Source organism: Podarcis bocagei (assembly GCF_964188305.1).
Source record: "Podarcis bocagei genome assembly, chromosome: 7".
Classification (NCBI taxonomy): domain Eukaryota; kingdom Metazoa; phylum Chordata; class Lepidosauria; order Squamata; family Lacertidae; genus Podarcis; species Podarcis bocagei.
The window spans coordinates 54,057,603-54,066,102 of record NC_138132.1 but is presented as its reverse complement, the minus strand read 5'-3'; positions in this window follow the sequence as shown (position 1 = coordinate 54,066,102).

The window sequence follows — 8,500 nt, the reverse complement described above, 5'->3', positions numbered from 1 at the left end:
CTATTGTGAAATGGTATCAGCATTGACAACTGCGTTTCTTACTTCCTTGCAGGTAAGAAGGCTATAATACGTGAGAGGAGTAGAGATATTGTTAAAAAGAGATTGCAGCTAAGTTAACCAGATGGCAGGAGGAGGGGGGTTGTTCATTTTCTGGGACACTGGCAGAGCATACATTATGAAATCAAACCAGACAGAAGTAAAATTGTCTTTCTTATTTTGTCCCCAGCACATCCACATCTGTTTGTCAGTCTTTCTAAGAGAGCTGTTTCCCACACCAATTTGTACCAGTTAGTTATCATGTGGTGCTTAAAGCTCGCCACTGTCCCTGCCTTATAAACATCATGTAGAAAGGTATTCCAGAGGGTGGGTGCAATTTTGACAATTGCCCATGTTGACTGGGGCAGATGAGAGCTCACCAATAACTGGAGTGCCACAGTCTTGCAAAAGAGAAAATAAAAATACCTTCCTCTTGTTTTGGTAAGAATTTTAACAGTTGCTATATTAAGAGCTGGTTGCCTTCGTAGATGATTTCTATGACTTTGGACTGTTTCATTTACAGAAAGCAAAGTTTTCATCTCCGAAAGGAAACAATCACTCAAGTTGTTGATATATGGGAGTCATTCTTTGCTGCTGCGTGTAAACAGGCGCAGCAATTCCTATTGTACATAAACTCCTGGTTCCTTGCAAATCCCCAGGGAAGCATTATTATATCCTGCTTCTTCCAGGTGTGGCTTTGCTTGCTGACCATTAGATTTGGAGAGCTTTTCACAGAAAGGAGTATATCCCAATACCTTGGGGCTATTTCTGGCATTTCAAGATTAATTTCCATTCCAAACAGCAAGAGGATTCAAAATCTGATGTACCAGGAAATGGAGGGAAAACTCCAGAAATACTTTTTTAAAAAGAAAAAAAGAAACCTAAATGAATTGTTGTAATATGATTTAGGAGCATATGTCTGCCTGGCTAGAATTCACCAACATGTCCCCCTTTTGAGCAACATCCTTGTAAATGCATTTACAAAAGTGTCAGCATCATAAAGGTATGCAGGTCCTTACCTTTAAAAAAATAATTCTTTTTTTAACACTTTATGGCTAGAACTCTATGCAGGTTTGCTCACTTTCAAATAAACTTGTATAGGATCAGCTGGTAAGTTACAGAGTTTTCCAAAGTCACTCACTTCTTAGCAGTCATAAATTCCATGAGTGGCCAGCAGGCAGCGCAATTGGCGCATCAAACATCCATTGAAATCTTAGGCCATGCATCTCCACATGGTTTTTAAGCATCTATCTTTCCCTCTCCTACATTCCCCAGTTTGTTTGGTTTTATGTTTACGGTTTTTATATTTTATGGTCTGTTTTACTGGTAACCACCGTCAGTACACTTTGGGGTGGAAAGGTAAGTTAGACGTTATTTAAGTAACCAAATAAAACTGATCATAAAAAGTCATACTAATTGAGATGTTTGGTATGTGGGCATCGGGGGGGGGGGTGGAGAGCAGGGAACAGGGAGTTATGGTCTAAGTAATGTTTCAAGGAAACATCGGAAAGGGGGGTCCAAAAATGTGATACAGTACTGAAATTGTGCCAGATTTTGAATTCGGTAAGAATTAAATATCTGCACCTCTTGATCAGTGTGTCTCACTGCTGACATAACCATTTCTCCTTGATTCCTCCCTCTGAATTTTAACAAGGACTGATGCAGGCTGTGGTGTATACCTTGTAGAGCTGTGGTATTCTGAGTCAACACATCAGGGCCTCATCCAGGCCCTGCCCCAAGCTATATTTACCTTTTACCTTGAATGTTTATCTTGCGAACCACCGTGAGATCTTATGATGGTGATACGTGTCTAATAAATAAAATAAATAAATAAAATGTTTGGGTTTTAATCTTTATTAATTACATTTACCCCGTGATTTTTCTCCAAGGAATTCCAGGTGGCATATGGGGTTCTCTTCATTTTTTTAATCCTTATAACACCCCTGTGAGGTGGGTTACACTGAGTGAAAGTGACTGCCCCTAGGTCTCCCAATGTGCTTCATGACTGAGTTGTGGGTCTATACCTGGGGTCTCCCCAGTCCTAGCCCAACACTCTTAATGCATTGGCCCAAAAAATCATTGCAAGCATAGAGGTTTATATACAACTAAATTACATTCAATGGGGTTGCATCCACGCTAGTTGTTTAATGTTATCTTTAAACAATCACAGCTGCTCCTCAAGAATCCTGGAGAATAGTTTGTTAAGAGGGCTGTTAACCTTCAGGTTCGCAGAACCTAGAACAAGCCACAATTCCCAGGATTCTTTGGGGGAAGCCACGCCTGTGGAGGTGGAATGGGCCAGGACTGAAAAAGTGCTATGTAGTGTGACCTGGATCTCCTCTGAGTAGAATTTAGAGTGCTCCAAAGGAACTCTTTCATGTTACGATGCCTTCCATCTTCACTTTGGTGTGATGGGGACTAAATCCAAGTGCGCAGGAGGAGTCTATGAAAAGCTGCCCTCCTCCAGGGAAATGAATGGAGGCTCCCTCATGAACGCTAGAGAACATCCAGTGCTTCGTGGTGTGGTATGTCATGGCAGCTACCAGGCCCCCTGAAATGCATTCACAAGCCAGTAAAAATGTTCATGACTGTCAGACAGCTTGGGGTGGAGGGAATCCAGTTGGCAAATCCTTGTGCGAAATAAATATTCCCCCTCCCCTATTACCCCTGCCGTGGTCTTTGCAAAAGAACAGGGTGACTGCTGTCATGTGTGGCTTAAACGGACCATAACCAGACACACTTGGTGTCTGATTCCCAGCAGAGATGTGGATTCTTGCTGTGATAAGAATAGACCTGGTGGGACAAGACTGCATTGGAGTCTGTAAAGTTTTTGGAAGCTGGCTGGGTGGCCCATTCCTTTGTTGTCAACATTGGTCTTCATGACAGCTTCATGGGTCCCTTGGATTCAATGCAATGGTGTATAAAACACCATTGGTGGCTGCACAGCAACAGCTGAGAGCCGATGATGATGATGATGATGTATTTTTTTGTACCCTGCCCATCTGACTGGGTTGCCCCAGATACTCTGGGCAGCTTTCAACACAATATAAAAGAACACAACAAAACATCAAGCACTGAAAGCTTCCCCAAACATGGCTGCATTCAGAAAGTGATATAATTGTTTATCTATTTGATATCTGATGGGAGGGTGTTTCACAGGCGGGCGCCACTACCGAGAAGGCCCTCTGCCTGGTACCCTGCAACTTCACTTCTCGCAGTGAGGGAACCACCAGAAGATCCTCAGAACTGGACCTCGGTGTCCAGGCTCAATGATGGGGATGGAGATGCTCCTTCAAGTATACAGGGCTGAGGCCGTTTAGGGCTTTAAATGTTCCATGTTCAGGAGCAGCCTACCACTGGAAGCCAGTTACTGGGGACAGGCTCAAAAGCGGAGAGGGCTGTTGCCTACTTGGGGTCTACCTGTAGCAGTGTCTGTTCAATACACATGGAAGCCCAGATCAAAAAGCATGGGGAAGGCTCTGTCTTTGCAGGGGCAGAGGCCTGGTGGGGTGAACTCATCCACTCTAGAAACCTTGGGGCCTTATCTTCACTTCCCTGTCAAAAGGTGCATTGCATGAAAAGGGGACCTGCCTGTTTAGTCTGAGCTCAATGGCCTGTGGAATAGTTGGCATCCAAGGCATCTTCTGGTTTGGCTGGTTCACTCAACACTGAGCCATCTGTAACTGTGCAAAATCTCACCTGGAGCCTGCAGACCAAGCCCCTTGGCAGGCATGCCCACAATTCAAGATGTGTCATCTTTCCTCCTTCCTTGTACAGGTACAGGAGATCAGGCTTGACACTTTATTGTCTGACATAAGTAAAGGCCAAACCTAAATGCTTCTTCATCGTAATCATGACCCTTTTTCTAAGTGGCCTACATACATTAAAAGATAAGACAGTCCCTGCCTGCCAGCTTACAAGGATACATAAGGGGAAAGGGATGGGGAGGAGAGAAGAACAAAAGTGCTGGAGCACCTGCTCTTTCTCTGGCCAACAGAAGGGAGCAAGCTGGCCTGCCCTTTGCTGATGTTCATCCTGGGAAGCTAGTGGCAGAGGCCAGCATTTGCCTCACTTTGCTTTTCCCTCCCAGTTAACTGGTCTTTGGAGAAGAGTGTTCTTTCAGGGAGGGAAGAGAGGAAGCAAGTTTCTGGGACCAACAGATCTAGATGATAATCAGGAGAATAAACCTGCAGTTCTCAATGGGGGATTTGAACTCCACCATTCTGCAAACATGTACACTTCCTAGAAGGGGTGGTTGCTTCAATGTCAAGTTTCTCTGGAATCTGATTGAGAGGTATTATTTAGGAAAGGGGGGGGGAGGTGAACAAACATATTGCTTCTCGAAAAATTTCTCCAGTATGCATAGACATTTCCTCCTCCCCGCTCCCCCCGGACTTCTTGCTATTACTATTTCAGTTAGGGCTTGTGATGGGGTATTTTTCTTTCCTTCTCTTTCCGCTGGATGAATGTTGCTTTACTAAAAAAAGAAAAACCCACACACAATCCCAACCTGCAGAAATGGCCAGCTACATGCCAAGCTTGATCCACACAGCGAGGCATTTGTGCCATTAATTGCCTCTGCCGAAGTTATTGATAATTTCATTGTAAGCTGAGCCGAGAGAAATCCCCCTTGGGCTCAGAATAATCAGGTCTGAGAAGAAACAGCTTCGAGAAAGGTAGATCTCCAGAGAGGCCGGGAACTGTGGTGGGTCCAGAGAGGAGAAGAGGGAGGTGTGTTCAGGGGGAAGGGAGATGGAGTCTTTAACTAGGATTTCATGCTAGTTAATTTCAGCCCGGAGAGAGCTAAAATTGAAAGGCAAAATGATAACATCCAGAATCCATTGAGAAGTTTCCCAGTAAGGATCCCATTGAAAGAAATAGAGGGGGGCACAGAAGATTGGGGAAGTGTTGACCACTAGATCCAGAGATTCTACTGCTGGAATATTATTATTGTCAGCAGCATCAACATTGAATTTATTACCCACCACCAGCAGGTCCCAAAGTGGGTTATAACAACATTGAAAACAGTTAAAACAAATTACATTCACAGGAATAGGGTGGGTCTTGGATAGAAAAAATATGTAGTAATAGTAGTAGCAATTAATAATTATAACCTGTCCTTCGCCCTAAGGTCCCTGGACAGGTAACAGCATTAAAACACAATATTAAAAACAGTTTAGAACAACCATGAAAAGAAAGCTTTCTTCTTGTTTTTGTAGGCCATTGGCAGTTGATGGTTGTTGTTGTTTTTAATTGTACCATTTTTAAATCATCTGCAAGTAATTTCAAATTGCAACTTTTGGGAAGTATCTCCAGTATATCAATAATTATTGTTAATCATAATAATACTCCAGGATATAATAATCTGTGAAGTAAGGTTTAGGGTCAGGGAAGGAGCAAACACGATGGGTGAAATTGGAAGATTAGAGGACTGAAATCTTGTACCCACATACCTGGTGATGAGACATGCTAAACTCAGTGGGCTTATTTCTCAGTAGGCTGGCAAGGAGTTAGCACTGTTAATCTTACAGAAAATTATGAAAAGTTTTTTTAAAAAATCAGTATCCACTATGTAAGTACATGGTGAGAACACTCCAGTTTAAGAATTGGATGCTTGAGGATTTTGTTCAGCTTGCATTTTAAAGTGGAACAGTTTGCACTTCCCAGACAAATATGTGAATTGGAATACAGTTATCCTTTGACTTTTGCACTTATCCAGACTTTTGGGATACATTTCCCACCTCAAAGCATACCAGAATGCATTGTAGGTGTATTTTTGCAAAATTACTGTGCATTTTAAATGAAAGAGTCGCAAATGGGATCGGATGGGATTGGACAAATTTATGAATAAAGACATGCAAAAGTGAATCATCTATCCCTACCTCTGTGTTCACACACAGGTCCCATTTATGAAATGAAGTTTGTGTTGGCGATCTTCCCAGTGGATGCCCCTTTTAAAAAAGGCTACCTTTCCCTTATTATTTTCCACAGGGCTGTTATATATTCATTTAAATTGAATTGCCATTGAAATTGCTGAAAAGGAGTGCATCTCTGGCATTATAAAATCCTGAATCTTGGAGGAAGACGGGAATAATTGCCCAAAATGCTGAATTAGTATGAACTTTGTGCAGTTTAAATCCCTTTTGAAACTACTTCTTTAAAACAGAGAGACAGAGAGGGAGGGACATATCTATCATAATCATATTCGTTTTTACATGTATCACTTCAAGTTATTTACCGTATTTTTTGCTCTATAAGACTCACTTTTTCTCTCCTAAAAAGTAAGGGGAAATGTGTGTGCGTCTTATGGAGTGAATGCAGGCTGCACAGCTATCACAGAAGCCAGAGCAGCAAGAGGGATTGCTGCTTTCACTGCGCAGCAATCCCTCTTGCTGTTCTGGCTTCTGAGATTCAGAATATTTTTTTTCTTGTTTTCCTCCTCCAAAAACTAGGTGCATCTTGTGGTCTGGTGTGTCTTATAGAGCGAAAAATACGGTAATCAATTTGAACACGTTTTGTAGATAAAAAAAACAGAAAGAGTAGAATTTTGACTGGATTTGGACTGTTTCACAGATGGAGGGGGAAATGTTGGCATTTGGAGTTAAAATGCCCATCAGAAGTTGAACTTAATGCGGATTCCCTACTGGAGGAGCACACTTCCATATTTTCCATCTTCAAAGTATCACTGTGTATACATCCAGGGTAAAGTGTCCTCCAGCAAGCAGGGCATTTAGTGCACACTTCACGGTTCTGCTGGTGCATTATAGTTCCTGCCCTGAGCAGCAGACTGGACTAGATGTTCTCTTTCTTCTCTGTCATTTTATCTGGAGCTCTTTGGAATAAGACCAATGGCTCGGCATCCTGCTTCTAGCAGTAGCCAGCTGGATGGTGGCATTAGCACTTGACACTGAATCTCTGTTGGAGGAGCAAACTTTACCCTGAATATAATCACACTGAGGCTCTGAATTTAAGAAAACAAGAAAGTTACACTTATTATAGGAAATGTATGCATGATAGGAAAGAGCCCTCATTCTATCCAAAGTAGGTAGATGTACCTTGAGCCATGCTTGCTGTTGCATCTCAGCAGGAGAGAAACAAACTGTTTCTCCTCTCCCCAGGTGAGAAGCAGGAAACAGGAAATGAGCCAAGCACCTGAGGGAAGGTCAGAACAAGTCAGAGAGGACAGTCTAGGACAGGCTTCCTCAACCTTGGCCCTCCCTGCAGATGTTTTGAGACTACAATTCCCATCATCCCTGACCACTGGGCTGAGGTTGAGGAAGCCTGGTCTAGGAAGCATGGAGGTTCCTCTCTCTAGCTACTCCTTCTAGTGCAGACGCATCAGCCCCTGGTGCAAGCTAAGTTGCATCCCAACCCTTCCAACAAAAAAGCAACAGCTTTTGCATAGATATTTGGAAGTGGGAAGTTAGGCTTATTTTTTGCATTGTAGATTTAGGATAATTTGTCTGTAGAATGGAGACGAGGCTGCACAGGTGGCACTGTGGTCTAAACCACTGAGCCTCTTGGGCTTGCTGATTGTAAGGTCGGCAGTTCGAATCCGCGTGACAGGGTAAGTTCCTTTTGCTTTGTCCCAGCTCCTGCCAACCTAGCAGTGTGAAAGCACACCAGTGCAAGTAGATAAATAGGTACCACTGTGGTGGGAAGGTAAATGACATTTCTGTGCGCTCTGGCTTCCATCACGGTGTCCCGTTGTGCCAGAAGTGGTTCAGTCATGCTGGCCACATGACCCGGAAAAACTGTCTGCAGACACATGCTGGCTCCTTCAGCCTGAAAGCGGAGGTGAGTGCTGCACCTCAAAGTCGACTGGACTTAACCGTCCAGGGGTCCTTTACCTACTCAGAGCAGACCCACTGAAGTTAATAATTGACTAACTTGGGTTCATTCATTTAAGGTTTAACTGGTGACAATGATTTTGTAGTGGCCTAGGTTCTTGTACTGAAAATATTCCAAAGTAAGTGTTGGGAGTTTACAGTGAAGAAGAAGAAGAAGAGTTTGGATTTGATATCCCGCCTTTCACTCCCCTTCAGGAGTCTCAAAGCGGCTAACATTCTCCTTTCCCTTCCTCCCCCACAACAAACACTCTGTGAGGTGAGTGGGGCTGAGAGACTTCACAGAAGTGTGACTGGCCCAAGGTCACCCAGCAGCTGCATGTGGAGGAGCGGAGACACGAACCCAGTTTCCCAGATTACGTGACTACCGCTCTTAACCACTACACCACACTGGCTCTCCCAGTGAAGCAGTACTAGGCTGCCAGTGCAGACCTTCAAGTGACAAGAACAAGTGATTCAGTCATCCAGGGCACAAATGAGTGGCTAGACTTTTCTAACTTACTTCTGCTTCTCTGCTGCTCTAGACAGGGAAGGGTATAACAGAGCTGCCCAACATTCATTCAACAGTAATACAAATAGCAGAGGGCTTACCCTGGAAACCTGGAAGCAAATATAAC